General features: G+C 33.2%; 1 long non-coding RNA gene and 2 other non-coding genes across 4 annotated transcripts; all 3 read right to left on the reverse strand.

Moving 5' to 3' along the window:
- Window positions 1-12,089: 12,089 nt before the first annotated feature.
- Window positions 12,090-14,390, reverse strand: LOC126693090 (uncharacterized). 2 transcript variants are annotated; one of them, XR_007645202.1, is made up of 2 exons: window positions 12,375-14,390; window positions 12,090-12,232 (listed from the first exon to the last, which is right to left on the reverse strand). It is a non-coding gene; the product is annotated as an uncharacterized LOC126693090 (long non-coding RNA). The 2 variants fall into 2 exon arrangements; XR_007645201.1 differs by having other exon boundaries at window positions 12,122-12,232; window positions 12,828-14,390.
- On the reverse strand, window positions 13,807-13,953 carry LOC126693851 (small nucleolar RNA snoR138). The gene has a single exon (XR_007645562.1). It is a non-coding gene; the product is annotated as a small nucleolar RNA snoR138 (small nucleolar RNA).
- Window positions 14,075-14,188, reverse strand: LOC126693845 (small nucleolar RNA U19). The gene has a single exon (XR_007645557.1). It is a non-coding gene; the product is annotated as a small nucleolar RNA U19 (small nucleolar RNA).
- Window positions 14,391-16,116: the final 1,726 nt, after the last annotated feature.

Raw genomic sequence — 16,116 nt, forward strand, 5'->3', positions numbered from 1 at the left:
TGGTTAAATTTGTCCCCCTTAATCATGCATTTAAATGATTTTCCCCATGTAATGCCCTTTTAGTTTTTAGTCAAACGTGAGTTCGTTCGTGCTTTTCATAAGAATAGCTTTAAGTATTAGAAATGTATGTCTTCAATGAGAAAGATTTTAATATGAAGTCTTTGTGCCTTTTAAGAGAAAGGCCTTAGTATTATTGTTCATATGCCTTCCATGAGAAAGGGCTTTTGTAATGTGTTCTTGGAAGAGTATTTTGATATGTTTTAAGATGTGTAGAGATGGTAAGAAATATATATATTGTGAGATATGGTGTTTGTAATATGTATAAGAATTACATGTAGATATTTTGTTGGACATGGATCTTGTATATGTATACTTTGTGAGACATGGAGTTTTAAGATATATGAGAAGTATGTATGGGCATTTTGTGAGGAATGTATTTGTAAAATATATGGAAGTGTGAGATAGATAATATGCAGGTTAAATATAGTGAATACATGAGATTATTTGTGCTATGGGTTATGTTGCTTTCTAAGAAGGGAGATTTTGTATGAGAAATAAAGAATGAGATGGAGATGTGTTTTGGGCAACAAAAATGATGAAGTTTCAGAATAATGGAATGTGGGAAAGATGGGTAATGGATAATGGTATGTTGTAATATGTGTGTTGTGTTGTTATCTATGAAGAGTGACTTTGTAAGAGAGATGGGGAAGTGTGAAAATGTGTATTTTGCAAAGTGAGTAAAATTTCTGCATAAGAGGGTGAGAGAGGGATGGATTGGTCTCCCCTTAGTGTGTAGCTTGGTCCTCTTTATATAGAGCCAAGCTATGTAACTAGATCAAAATTTAGTTGAAGGAAAAATAGCAAATAAGGAAAAGTCCTTGACAAGGTAAGTGGTTCTATTAGTGGGACTTTGTTTTTTAGCCAAAAGAAGAAAGTTAGAGGCTTTAAGGCTGATATTATAGCTGTAACAGCTGTCAATTACAACTATCATAGTTGAATGATATCATCCAAATGACATCTTGCTTGAAGGAAAAAAATATTGGGCATTAAAGTCATGGTTTGGCTAAAAATGGCAAGATAATCTTCATGGGATCCTCTTGTTTCTTTGAGTATGATAGCCAGCTGTTGGGATTAGGCATTAATGGGCAAATGACATAATTTTAGGACATGTGTCAACCTGTTGGAGCTGTTTCTGCAGAAGCTGTTTTCTGCTTATATTGGAGCTGTTTACTACTTCTGCTGGAGTTGGAGCTGTTTCTGCAAAACAGCTTCTATCGGAGCTGTTTGCAACTTCCGCTAAAGCTGCTGTTGGTATTTTCGACTAAGTTTCATCTCTTGGAAAAAATTATAAGTTTAGTCCATATATAATTTTGGTAAGTAATAGACTAGTTGGTTGATTTTTGATGAAGTTTTAGAGATATAAATATGGTCTTTTTGTATTTTAACCAAATCTTGGAGAGTACAGAGAACATTTAATGCTATATATGAGATACTAATATATATTTAGCCATGTGCTTGGAATTGATTTATATGAAAATAATAATATAATTAATATGGAATGATATAATTACATTTTAAAACTTATATTATATGATGGATATTAATTTTTATGTAAAGAGCATGTGAAGTTTTATCATTTTAAGTGTTATGTGATATAAGAGGCTTACTAAATGTTACCTATTGTACACTGACTCGTTAGAGTTCAGGGAATTGGGGAAGATATGCTAGCAACATGCTTTCCTTTATCAACTTTGAACCACTAGAGCTTTATTGAACATATACTTCTTGGCCCTCCAAACCACGACTCCCAAAATTCCCCCGATGAGACTCATGAGCTTGGATCATGAGCCAAAAATGAGATGTTGTGCCATGAGCACGAACTATGGGCCTCGATGAGATTATATCGCTAAGAGTTTTGAACCATGGGCTTTGGCATCATTTCTGTGAATATGGACTCTTTTGGACTTTAAAATAGATTCTCCCAAAATCCAAGATAGTGTTGACGTGGTGCGGGTTGCCAATGAAATGAAGCCATGTAATGTGAAAAATTTGTCCTCAACAATTATTGTTTATTATCAAATCAAAACACCAATTGATTTTTAGTATGGGTAGAGTTTGAACTCAAAAACTCTTATTTGATTATATGAGAGAAACTTTACTAGTTAAACGAATTGGTTATTAGGAATAGTTTTTTTCTACATATATTAGTGAAAAAGTAGATCAATTTAGAATAATGTCTCTTAATTTTTTTTTTTTTTTTTTTGGAGAAAAAATGTCTCTAAGAGCATCCGTAGCAGCTGTGCCATATGTGCCAAATGCTAAATATTTGGCACATTTGACACACCAAACACCATTTGACTCCATTTATCAGATGTGCCATATCTCATATTTTTTGCAACATGTTACAGTAGAGTCAGAAATTTGCCACGGTACGGAACGGGTGTGGCATATGGATTTATTCTTTTTTTATTCCTCTTTCTCTCTCATATCTCTTTCATCTTCTCCTTCAGCTATTCACCGTCTCCACCTCCACTCTCTCACATATCTCTTTCTTCTTCTCCTTCAGCTATTCACTGCCTCCATCTCCACTCTCCCATACTCTTTCTTCTTCCCTTTCCCCTTTTGTTCGCTCTCTCCTCTCTGTTCTGTCTTTGACACTACTGATTTGATGTTCTCTTTTTCTCCGAGTCGCCGATTCAAGAATCTCAGAGTCCTCGATTTCCTCTCTGTTCTATCTCAAAGTCGCCTATCGGCGTGGGTCTGGTTATGGGTTTGTGATTTTCGATTGTGATTGGCGTGGGTCTAGGTCTCTGGGTTGTGGGTTTGTGACTTCAGATTGTGATCGGTGTGGGTCTCTAGGTTGTGGGTTTGTGATTTCCGATTGTGATCGGCCTGGTTGTAGGTCTCTGGGTTATGGGTTTGAGACTTCGGATTGTGATCAGCGTGGGTCTCTGGGTTGTGGTGGGTTTGTGTGTGTGTGTGTGTTTTGCTTGGTGTTTTGCTCGCCAACGTGATGAGTTGTGGGTTTGTGATTTCGGATTGTGATCGGCGTGGGTCTCTGGGTTGTGGGTTTGGGTTTGGGTTGTGGTGGGTTTGTGTGTGTGTGTGTGTTTTGCTTGGTGTTTTGCTTGCCAGCGTGATGGGTTTGCCTCTCTGTCTTTCTTCTTTCTTCTCATTGATCTGGGTTTTATGATTGTCTTCTTTTTTCTCGCCGATCTGGGTTTTGTGATTGTGATGGTGGTCGTTTTGTGATTTGGAAGCGGAAGGTAGTGGTTGGGTCTTTTTTTTTTTTTTTTTTTTTTTTTTTTTTTTTTTTTTTTTTTTTTTCGTGTGGTGGATTTTGGTTGCCATAGTGGAGGTTGATACTGGTAGTGCTGTGGCGGAGGTGGCTGTGACTGTTGCTGTTGGATTTTGTGGAGGTTGTTTTTATATTATTTTAAAGTATTGTATATATTATTTTAAATGAAGTGGTAAAAATATAGAACATCTGATAAATGATAGATTGTAAAATGATATGGTAAAATAATAAAGTAGGATTTTAGTGTGCCAAAATTGTATAATTTTTGCAACAGCTGTTACGGATGCTCTAAGTTAAGAACGATAGTTTTTCATATTTATTTTTCTTCACAAGTATCAATTGAAATAACATCATTTTTATATAGGTATTTTGTTATACCGATCAAAATATTCTACCTTAACAACAATGAAAACAATCATGAAAAACTTAATGATGGATCAACTTAAGATGGCAGCTAATTGCACAGCTAATTAAATTTCTTGCACAAATCCACCGCAGATATTTTGCATGGGCAATGAAAGGAAAAGAGTGTGACTGATTGAACAAACAGTCTGTCCAAACAAAAGAGATTTATTGAGTTGTGACCCACCACTTTAGAGCTTGAGTCCCCCGATTTTTCTTGATTAGACCAAATTTAAATGACCACGTACCGACCAATTATAAGAATGGTGACGTTCCTATCAAAAAAAAAAAAAAAAAAAAAGAATGGTGACGTGGGGTTCACTAGAAAATAATTGATGTGATTGCCCAACTGGAATTATGTGTCGGGTGCCATGTACCGGTGTTACCTTCTGACTATTCAATCGGTTGCTTTAACATGTGCAGGACATTTTTTTTTGCGTTTGTCCACTGGATAAAATGTATTATGTTTTGGTAATTTCAATTTAGTATCTATTTCGGTATTTTTATCTAATAAATAAATGGTACTTGTTTCAAAAAATCATATTAGAATATTTCAATAAATTAATCACAATCTTTTATACTATTAGAAGATAAATTAATCATTTATTGGAGTAGTCTGATATGATTTTTTGAAACGGATGTCATTCATTTATTGGGTAAAATATACCAAACAGATACTGGATTAATATTACCGAAATATGATATATTTTCTCGTCCACTCGGCACAATTTGCATAGTATTTATTAAGCATAATTAAACTATGCTGCTTACACATAAATTTACGCAAAGAGTGTTTAAAGTTACACTTCCACGTCATTTTTATATTTATCAATTTTTATATTTGTCAACGCATAATTAGATTATGTCACTCACCATTCGCCATTAGAACTTTAATGATAAAAATAAAATATTTAAAATTGTGTCAAAATGTATGAACAAATATACCCTAATACTCACTCGGTTGCTTTAGCATGTGTTGGATAGTTTTTGCATTTGTCCACTCACTTTAACACAATTTGCACATTTATTAAAGCATAATTAAACTGTGCCATTTACACATAAATTTATACACGATGTGTTTAAAGTTATACTTTGACATCATTTTTATATTTATTAATGCATAATTAGATTCATCAGTTATACATAGATATACCGTCCACCATTAAAACTTTAATGATAAAAAATAAAATACTTAAAGTTGTATCAAAAAATAAAACACTCTTTACATACTCTTTGTGTGCCGTAACCTTTGAAGTGACAATAAACATTTCCAAAAACTGAAGATTCAGAATATGGCGAAAGGCCTAGAGTCTAGACCATCTATTAATCTTGTGTCTATGATTGCTTGGAATCTTATTTGATTAGTCGTCTATATGATTTTATTGCTCTTGCTTTTTTGTTTGGTGTGTCCAAAATTCCAAATGGATAAATGACAAGTTACTTTACTTCTATTTATGTTTTATACGAAACATTTAATCGTAATCCATAATTGTTGTACTAGTATTAATAAATTTTTTTTTTTTTGATAATCTACTAGTATTATTAAAATAAAACAACCAGTAACTCCCTATATAATTGTTGTACTAGTATTAATAAGACAAAAATATATTTTACACATGTTAATTTTGTTTGAGAATTGTAAGTTTGAAGTTAGTCATTTTAGTTTAGTAATCTTGCCTAAAAATTATTTTAGTTCATTAAATTTGAAGTTTGTCATTTTAGTCTAGTAATTTTCTCCAAAAATTATTTTAGTCCATTAAGAACTCACTTAGTTCGATAACTTTACACAAAAATTACCCAAAGCTACCAACTTGTAAGATCAAAATGATTTTTGGTTAAAGTTATGTGACTAAAATGACAATTTTTTCGAACTTAAATAACTATAATGATTTTGGGTGAAGTTATTAAAACTAAAATGATCAACTTCAAACTGAATGGACTAAAATGATTTTTAGGTGAAGTTAACTTGTGCAAATTGTATTTTTGCCTATTAATAAAACAACTAGAAACTAATGTAATGCAAAAGAAAGTTTGAGGACAAATTTTACTCATTTGTTGTAGGAAACATTTTGGGTCTTATTAAGATCCTTGCTAGGCATGACCTAGGTGTAAAGCATAAAAAGAGAATTTTTCAAAATTTCACTAGTAGTCTTTGGGCCGTATTTTAAGCATAATGTCAAGACTCGGTTTTGGCCTCCCAATTACTATATTTGACGAAGGGAAAATTTCGTCCCCAACAACCTATTTAAGGGAGAAGGCATCAACAAACAAGAAAAACGCAACACAACTCTCCAAAATAGTAATCTTAACCTAGATAAACCATTGGAGATATCAACCCTTTTTAAGGAAAGGAAAAAAATACCTCTTGTGTAAGCTTAGATGTTTGGGGAAGCCATGTTGTTCTAAAGTCCCAAATCTCACAAGTTTTATAGAGCTTTGAGCCTAATATATAAGACTGTGAAAGTTAGGGCCCAAGGCCTGTGGCTAAACCCGTTTGTAGAAAATTTGTGGCTTGAAATAATTAATATTTTCCATGTAATTACTTTATAGCCTAACAGATAATTTCATGTTTGCCATGTAATTACTCATGAGACAGTCTCATACAAGAATTTTTCCTCGATTCATAATTGGATCTGAGCATAAAAAATAAAAAAAATAAAAAAGAAAAAAAAAGAAAAGAAAAAAAAGAGCCCTCTAAGGGACATATTTTTATGTAATTGACATATCTTTTGACAAAATGCACTTTACTTGTATTTGGGTAAATCTAAATAGGTTCAAGATGATCATTACAAGTGGTTACATTGAAGATGTGAAGATTACTCAAGAATTGCTCAAGAAAAGTGCAATCTGCAGGTCTCGATACCTTCTCGACAGAAGCTTGATCTGTCGAGATTCATTAAAGCTCGATCTGTCGAGATTCATTAAAGCTCGACACATGTCTCGATCTATCAAGCTTACGGGATTTAGACTATAGCTAGCAACATTTTTATTCTAAAAGACTATTTGTTTATAGGTTTATATAATTCTTATTGGACTAGGAAAGCCGACTAGGAAAGCCCAATGTTTGTGTATACCTATTTGGAATAGGAGAGCCCATTGAGCTCCTATTTAAACAAGGAGGTGGAAAAAGAAAAACCTAACCCTAGAAATGTTCATAAGATTTTCTTTTTGAAACCCTAGCCTACTTTTACAGAAGAAAGAGTTCTTGATGCATTTCTTGTATGCGTTTGGGTTCTGTAACCAAGCAAAGTCTTTCACACCATCATTGAAGATCTTATTGGTGTTTCTATGTGAAGTTGTTGCAAGTCAATTACATCAATCAAAGGGTTGCTGTGGAGTTAGTCACGTACTAGGATCCGTGCAAAAGGGTGGCATTCATATATTGAAGAGTTAGAGGTTCTGAAATAGTAGAAGGTTTATGTTGTAAGTTCATCTACGGGGATTGTATAGTCTAGAGACAAATGTTTTGTACTAGATTTGAAACTTCTCTTTACTATAGTGAATTGCTTTTCGGGAAGGTTTTCCCCTAGGTTTTTTACCGTGAAACTAGTTTGTTTTATTGGTTTTCCTGGGTTATCATATCTTGTCTTATTTACTATTCCCCTGTGTATGATATTGACATGATATTGATGTTTGTTTGTTTTAACAAGGTTTATTTATAATAAATCTAATTAACAACTTGGGTTTAAAACTTGTTAATTCTATCAGCTAGGGTCTAAATTTCCTAGCAAGCCCTATATTTATTGGTGACTCCAGTCCATAGGGAGTGGGAAAAAGAAAAGGGAGCAAGGAGAAATATGCAAAAGTTCCAATCAGAAATCGCAAAAGAGTTGTGTCTTCTCAAGGAGGCTAGGATGAACAATGGTAGATACAACATGCCTCTAGAGGGGGCCAACTTGAAGGAGTTATGCAGTAGGTGGCAAACCCAATTCACAGTATCTCACCTTGTCAGATGTTACAACTTGATTTGCTTGAACGAGAGCCCAGGTACTTTTACTTCAAGAAGCCTCCACACCCCACTAAACTCCTTGGCAAACCTTACCTAAAGGATTATGAGCCTTCCAAGTTCATTCTTTGTGGCAGACGAGGAGGGAGTGTTGTGGAACAAGTTAGCGAATTTCTTAATGTCATTGGACCACACACTAGAGACAAAGAATTGTGTGCTTAATTTTTGAACATCCAGCTTCTCAAGAAAGTTCAGGGCACTTTTTCTATGTCAAAGGTTAACATTAGCCTACTTTTGGGTCCATCATCTTCAAGAGCTTCTTGAAGAGATTCACTAGGTTTTAGGTGGATCACATGTAAGAGCATCCACAATGGTGGTGCTAAAAAGCTACTTTTAGCATCACCATATACAAAAAGGGTGCTGCAATAGTGGTGCTATAGGTAAATTTTTTACCTACATTGCTACAGTGCACAGCACAGCTATATATGGCTGTGCACTATAGCTAAAAGCTTAAAAACAATTTTTTTTTTTTTTATTCTACCTCTATTTATTATATTATTTCTTTGTTTCTTTTTTTCTATTTCTTTTATCTCACCTTTGTCTCAACTCTATCAACTCTCACCTCTCACCTCTCTATCTCACCATCGCCGGCCCACCCGAAACTTAACATCATCGGCAGTGGTTGATATTTGCATTGATTTGTGCGGTGGGGGAAGTGGTTGATGGGTTTGGTTTGATTTGTGCAGTGGGTGCAGGGTTTGTGTTGATTTTTACAGTGGATGTGATGGTTTTTGGTGGTGGGTTCAGTGGTTGATGGGTCTGTGTTTATTTTTTTATATTCGTGCAGTGCCTGTGGCGGTTTCCGATGGTGAGTGCAGTGGTGGCTGGTCTAGTTCGACGGTGGTCTGGGTTTGATGGTGGTTTTTGTGCCTCTTGGTCTTGTTTCTTCTCTTTCTCAATCAAATGCCTCTGGGTATAAAATCAATGCGTTGTCAAAATTGGGTCACGACTTGGTTGGTGTGCAATGACTGAGATAGGTTGCTATTTGGGTGCTGGCTCAACACTCTTGGTTTGAAACTCAAGCTCAGATTTGTTGGGTTTTGAGGGTGGATCCAAGGCACCATAATTTGGTGGTTGTGTTTGTTTTGGTTTTGATGTGGCTGTGGTGAATGTTTTTATTATTATTCTAATGAGTTATTTGTATTATTTTAATCAAATAGCTAAAAATATAGATCCATTGATGTTGGGTGATAAATTGACTTTTGTAGGTGCCAAATAGCTAAATTTTTAGCTCCACTATTGTGGATGCTCTAACAAGAAGCAAATAAATGTGAAGTTCTTTTAGCTAAGTTTGGTAACCCACTGGTGGTGTTGGTTGCTTTGCTTGCCTTTGGCAAAGCTAAGTCTTTATGTACTCATACTATTTACCTTTAATTCTATTATTAGAGGTGTAATAACTAATAACCAAAAAAATAGTTTGAAAGGTTTTTTATTTATTCAATTTTTGTAAAAATGAAAAATTTATAAAATTTTTGAAATATAAAAAGCCACCTAACAAAAGCTGAGGCAAGCACAACTAAAGAAACATACCTTGTGAATATGAGATGATATAGATTAGAGATGTAACATTGCTTGAGTAGTTTGAGAAGCGAGAAGTTTATAAAGAAAGTGAGAAATGAGGGTCAAGAAGATAGAACCCCCTTTTTTTAAAAATAAAATTTTCTTATTTTATTTTTTAATAAAAGAGTTGAGAATTTTATCTTATATTTAGGGTGTGCATGAGTTGGGTTATCGAGTTAAGGAGTTTTTTCAACCCAAACCACCATGGTGAGTTAAAAAAAATCAAAATTAACCCACAAGAATCGGGTTGGACCCATGGGTTGGAATTTTTTTTTTTAATTATTATTATTAAATTAAGCATTTGAACAACATCACCACAAACTATTTTAAATTTTAGGGCTAATTGCAACTTACCTATCTGTGGTTTGAAATTTAACACTTTATCCATTTGAGATTAGCTTAGTAAGGGTTCCATAACCCACTTTTGTTAAAAATGAGGCTAAAAGAACAAGGGAAAACAAAATCAAAAAGTAAGGGTTTTGTAAACATTAAGAACAAACATTAGTCCAATTTTTAATATTTCTCTATCCCTTTCTTTCTTTGATTGCCTATTTGTCGAAACGAACAAGAAGGGCATGATAAATCATTACACCTTCAACTGGACATGGCAAACGGGCGAGCCAAGTCGGGTTGGGTCAATCAGGTTGCCAGTTAAAACGGGTTCGAGTCAATCGGGCTACTGGTCAGGTCAGGTTAACCCATATTTTTCACATGAATTCTTTTTTTTTTTTTTTTTTTAATAAAGAACACATGTATTTGCCATTTAGAAAGTCATGCAACAAATTGCTTAATGTAAAGTGCATTATTTTGAATTCACCACTTATATCAAGAATGAACTCAGTTAAACTTATTAATATTTATTCAATAATTTTAAAATTATATAAATCCTAATATTGCTAACTAAAACAAAGTAACACAAATATAAGTAAAACAAATACACAAGTTTTATTCCTACACAATATTAACATTCCAAAATATAAAACAAAATTAAAAATGACTAATTAGATAACTCATTTGATAAAGAATAAAAACATATAAAAAATTTACTGTGAGGCCCAATAATTTATGGGCCAGGCCCACTTACTCATGGGGAGTCCAAAGGACCAAGCCATAGAAGGCTATGGCCCAAACTTAATAATATAAAGCACAAAATGGCCCGGAGATGCAGTCGAGGACAGTTCAGTCCTCGGCAGACCCAAAGTTCCACCGAGAAGAGGGGTAAAAACGGTATAGGAACAAACTTGAAAGAAAATCTAAAATATCTAGGGAAAGCTGCCCTTATTATCCTTCCCACAGGATACTCTGCACCTAACAGAGCTGTATTCTTCGGCTTTTTCAACCACCTCCAACGACTTAGGGTTTGGACTGACGGGACAAGTATCAGTCTTGAAAAGGTCGACCCTACACGTGGACAAAGGACAACGAACGCAGGCTAGTATAAAAGAAAAGTAAGTAATCTAGATGAAGGGGCTGGGAAAAATGGCAAAAAATCAGGGCCTCCCAGCCCACCTCTAGGAAAAAGACTCCAGGGGTGAAAACACCTTAACCATGTATGAACACCACAAAAAACCCACCGCCGGGTAACCAAGGCCTAGCCTTTCAAACCCACGCTCTACAAATGATATTATCTGGGCCTTTTCACGTGCGAACCCAACACTGTTGTGGTTCGTTGCGAATCGTGTCCCTACATTTACAATCTTGAAAATTAATTTATAATTTATTATCAATTGTTGTTGGCACTTTATTTTAATTTGAAAATATATGTTGAAGTTTGATTGTTTACTTATTTATATATTGTCTCTTTTATGAATATCATATCACTGTTAAGCAACACACACTCTATGAAATAGATTATCTTGACATGTACTTTTCTATTTAATATCTAAAAAAAATCTTTTACTCATTATAGAACGCTCAACAATTCATCTCTCAATTCATTTGTATGCAATTATGTAAATATCTCAATTGTTTCCTTAAATCCCACAACAAACAATTAAACTAATATTATCTTAATTTTATATTTTTTTTAACAAAAAAAAAAAGTTCTCAAAAATGGTTCAGATCACAGATCGGATCAAGTTGACCCGCAAAAAACACGGTTTTTGCTTCGGGTAAAAAAAGATATCAAATTCGAGTAGACAATTATGAATGTTTCTCACACATGTCTACAATTTTAAATATATATTTTTAACTCTACTGTAATCAAATTATCTTGATATATACTTTTCTATTTGATATCTAAAAAAATATCTTTAATCATTATAAAATGTTCAATCATTCATCTTTTAATTCATTTGCATGCAGTTAAGTAAATATCTCAATTGTTTTCTTAAAGCTCATAACAAACAATTAAACTAATATTGTCTTAATTTTATTACTTTTTTTACCAAAAAAAGTTCTGAAAAAAGGTTTGGATCACGGATCGAGTTGAGTTGATTCGCAAAAAAACACGGTTTTTGCTTCAGGTAAAAAATAAAAATATATATATATTTGAGTCATGTATTTTTCGGATTGGATAAAAAAATTCTGACCCATTTTGCAATGGGAAAAGGCACCTTCCTAGAAGGAAGGAAATCAACATGAAAGCAGACTTGCAGCATCTAATAAAAAAAAAACATGGAATGTCTGTCACTCTATTTAATTAACCGATTGAATCGTGACTGGTTCAATTGTTCACCGGTTCAAGCGCTATTTGCTAACAATATTAAAAATGTCTGATTTTCTAATGAAAAATACCGGTTTAACTTTTGGTTCGCAGTTAACCAGATTGGACCGGGCAGTTCGGTTCAAATTTCTAAACCATGGAAATGACAACATTATAAATGATATCAAACATTATGCATTAAAGTTCAAAATTGTAAACCTCAATAGTATCATAATCAAAATTATCCCAAACATTTGCATTTTACATTTTAGTCTCTATTAATTGCCTTGTTTTGTGAGAGGCGGCTACAACATAGTGATACCTACACAATTGTTGGAGAGAGAAAATATAAATATTTAGAGGGCTGAGAAATAAAATTTTGGTTGCTTCTAACAAAACACTTGATATGTAATAAGAACAAAAGATAACAAAGGAATTTAGATTTAATTCAAGGAAATCCTAACCTCTATGAACCTTTTGGATTTGATAGAGAAAAACATGATGCCGTAAAACCAATTAGGATCCAATTTGATAAAACTTAAAATAAGGAAACCAATTAGGATCCAATTTGGAGAGAGAAAATATAAATATTTAGGGGATAGGAAATAGAATTTTGGTTGTTTCTAATGAAACACTTTTTTTTTTGGCTAAATCTAATGAAACACTTGATATGTAACGAGAACAAAAGATAACAAAGAGATAAATTGGGATTTTTTTTCAAAATAACAACAATTTTCAAACAATTTCGTTAGTTAGCATTGTTTCCAAATTATTTAGAAAACTAACATCTTGAATGCCTAAGACTCAATTTTAGTGTAGCAACTATGAAAATCAATGTGGAAATCAAGTCTAAGACTCGAGTTCCACCAACTCACTAAGAAGAAAGAGTAGAGATCACAAAGAAGGAAACAACAAACCCAGATCCATCAAAAACAATGAACCCACTCCTTTGCTCTCTGAACTTTCGTGGCTGAGCTCCTTGGCTCTTCCTCCGACCATCCTCGGCACCATCGGCAGTGGTCCAATCTCTAGCTCATCTCTCTCAACCTGAACCAAAACCATTTTTGTGATTTGTGAATTTGTTCCTAAAGTGAGTGTGGTTTTTGCGGTAGGTGGGTGTTTCTGGGTTGTTAAGGTTGTTCTTGATTTTGTCTTTGTGGGTTTGTTCTTGATTTGGTCTGGCCTCTGGAGAATGAAGAACGAAGGAAGGAAAAGGAAACAAGGAAAAAGAGCAAATTCCCTTTAACTTGAGACTTTTCCACTTGATTTGCTACAATGAATTCGACCCTAACAAACTCAAGGTGTTAGTTTCCTAAATAGTTATTAAATGATGCTAACTAACAAAATTGTTAGAAAAATGATGTTATTTTGAAAAAAATCCAGATAAAGTTTAGATTTGATTTGAGGAAATCCTAACCTCTATGAACTTGAAAAAATAATGCCGTCTGGATACCAATTAGAATCCAATTTAATAAAACTTATTATATCAGTTGCTACAACTCAATCGAAAAATAAGACATTACAATCTAATGGCACCTATTATTTCTCACATCACTTAGACGTTGGCACCTACTATTTCTCATATTACGCACTAACTAAAAAAAATGAAGATTAAAACTCGCTACCATTTGTCATATATTTAAAACAAAATGAAATTCCAATTAAAAAAAAATAAGCCGAATCCAATTCCAAATACAAGTATGTATCACATAGAGATTTTTCAATCAATTTATGATAGAAATGTATTTCACTCAAATACTATTATTTTTATTGTTATCACGACTTTATTCTTCATTACCTCAAAAATAAAAAAAAACAACAAAATATGGTAAAATTATAAATACAACATTGACAAAATATCAATCACAAAAACCGAACAAAATTAAAAATAGAAAAGAATGTTTGAAGCCATCTAGGAAAGGAACAGTAAAAGAGAAGAGGCGTTCCTTACCCTCAAACAGATTCAGATTACTGTGTGCCCCTGTCTGAACCACACGGCGTTTTTTGTTTTTTATTTGCACCATCTGGTTATTCTGAGGCAATCAAACCCCTCAAAAAAGAAAAAAAAAAAATATATATATATATATATATATTAATGTTTAAGAAAACCCATAAAAGAAGAGAAGAAAAAAGAGTAGTAGATGTGCAAGTAAAAAGAGAGAAAAAATGTGAAAGGCTTGTTTGGGGGAAAACAGATGAGAGAGAAACAAAAGAGTCCCCATAAATTCAAAAAGGCCTTTTTTTTAAGTTTGATATCTGCCTCCTAACTAAGCCAGGTATGAAATCCAAAGTTCACATGGCTACTCTTTGAGGCAATCACACTTTTTTACATCACACCAAATTCAAACACCACAAACACGCCCACACCACAATAAGAGAGACAAAGAAGTTGATTTTCTAGCCGACTTGAGCTGCCACACTGTGAGATTAGGGTTTCAGATCTTTCCGGTTTATAGGATTGTGCAGACAACTGCAATTACTAAAATACCCTTATTTAAAATATGAAATTATCTTGGTCGGAAACCCTAGACTAAACCATTAAAACTAAAAGCTTTTTATTTTTATTTTTTTTATACTACTAAACTTTTTTTTTTGGTCACTATATTTATATTTATTATTTTAAAAAAAAAGCCCTTTTGAATATACCTAATTTTTTTTTAAAAAAAAAGTAAAGTTAGTTTGTGTTTTTTCTTTTTCTTTTTTGTTAATCTCATTTCATTTTAGTCCCAAAATTTCTTGAGATGGTTTCAATTTCATCATTAACCTTATTTACCTCATGTTTTTCAAAAAAAAAAAAAAAAAAAAACCTTATTTACCTCATTGAATATACTATATAATGTTAATAAATTGCATGTGTCATTTAATTATAATTTGGGTCTAGTTTAATGTATGCCTTTAAGGCATATAATAATCATCAATATTAGGAAATTTTTTATGGGAAATTTAAAAAGTTGTCAAAAAAGTTAATTCCCTTTTTACTCTCTCATAAAAATTTTCCTAAAATAGTTTACCCAATTTAATAAATATTTAAAAATAGTTTCAAATTATGATCCATTCTTGATGATAGCTATTTATCATCAGACTACGACATTAATCAGTTTTTAATGTAGGCCATATATCTCTTATTCAATCATCCAAGACTTTACCAGTTAAGTTTTCAAATATATATATATTAAAATAGTCATGTTAGCATCCACACCACACTAGTTTGTGTATAATAAAAAAAGATATGAAATTTACACATTTAAGCCCCAAAATAACTCACATCAATCTATCTAAAATGTGCATATTTTTTATTTTTGAGAAAGATAAATGTGTATATTTATTATTTACACAATTGCTACAATAACCATGTAAAGAATCAACATTGTCTGTACCACTTTGTGTTCCACAAATAAAAACTTGCCACATGTCTCCTTATTTAATTAAATCCTCATTTTATGTTTTTTCTTAATTTAATTACCCAAAATATATTAAGAAACCAAACACCACCACCATCAACCTTGGCTGGTGCTGACTACCTTCACCCTCGACGTGATCGATCACGGCAACCACCATTGCCTGATCTAAAACATTGTCGGACATCCAAGCCACTGCCCCCTCTCAATCCCACCGGACAATAATAGAATGCAAAATTTCACATCTTTCTTCATTTTTAAATTTCTATTAGACCCCATCGAACAATACCCAACAGTTAAATTTCTCATCTTTCTTCATTTTATATTAAGAAACAAAATCAACAATAAAAGAATGGAAAATAAAACAACATAAACAAATCCAACATACAACAATCAAAACCAAAAGGATCTCTAGAACTAGACGAAAAGTCCAGTGGTTTAAGATGGGTTTAGTCCTTGGCAGCACTAGCAGTGGATGGCCATCAATGGTTGATGGTGTTGACTTCGGCGAAGGTTGGTGGAGATGTTGGTGGGGGTGTATTGTGCTAGATCCACCATCCCTTCCTCCAACTCTCCCTCTCCCAATTTGCTCAAAGACCTTGGCGGCGGTGGGCAACCATAAGTGGCGGTGTTGATGTCGTCATAGACCATTGCTAGTGGCAGCAAAGATGTATTGGATTATAAATTTATTTTATGTAATAAAATAAAAAATAATAGAAAATTAGGATGTGCTTAAATAAGTGGACACATGGTAGGTTTTTATTTGTGGAACACAAAGTGGTATAGGTAGAGAGGGATAGAAAATGTT

The sequence above is a fragment of the Quercus robur genome, chromosome 7, assembly GCF_932294415.1.
Source record: "Quercus robur chromosome 7, dhQueRobu3.1, whole genome shotgun sequence".
NCBI lineage: Eukaryota > Viridiplantae > Streptophyta > Magnoliopsida > Fagales > Fagaceae > Quercus > Quercus robur.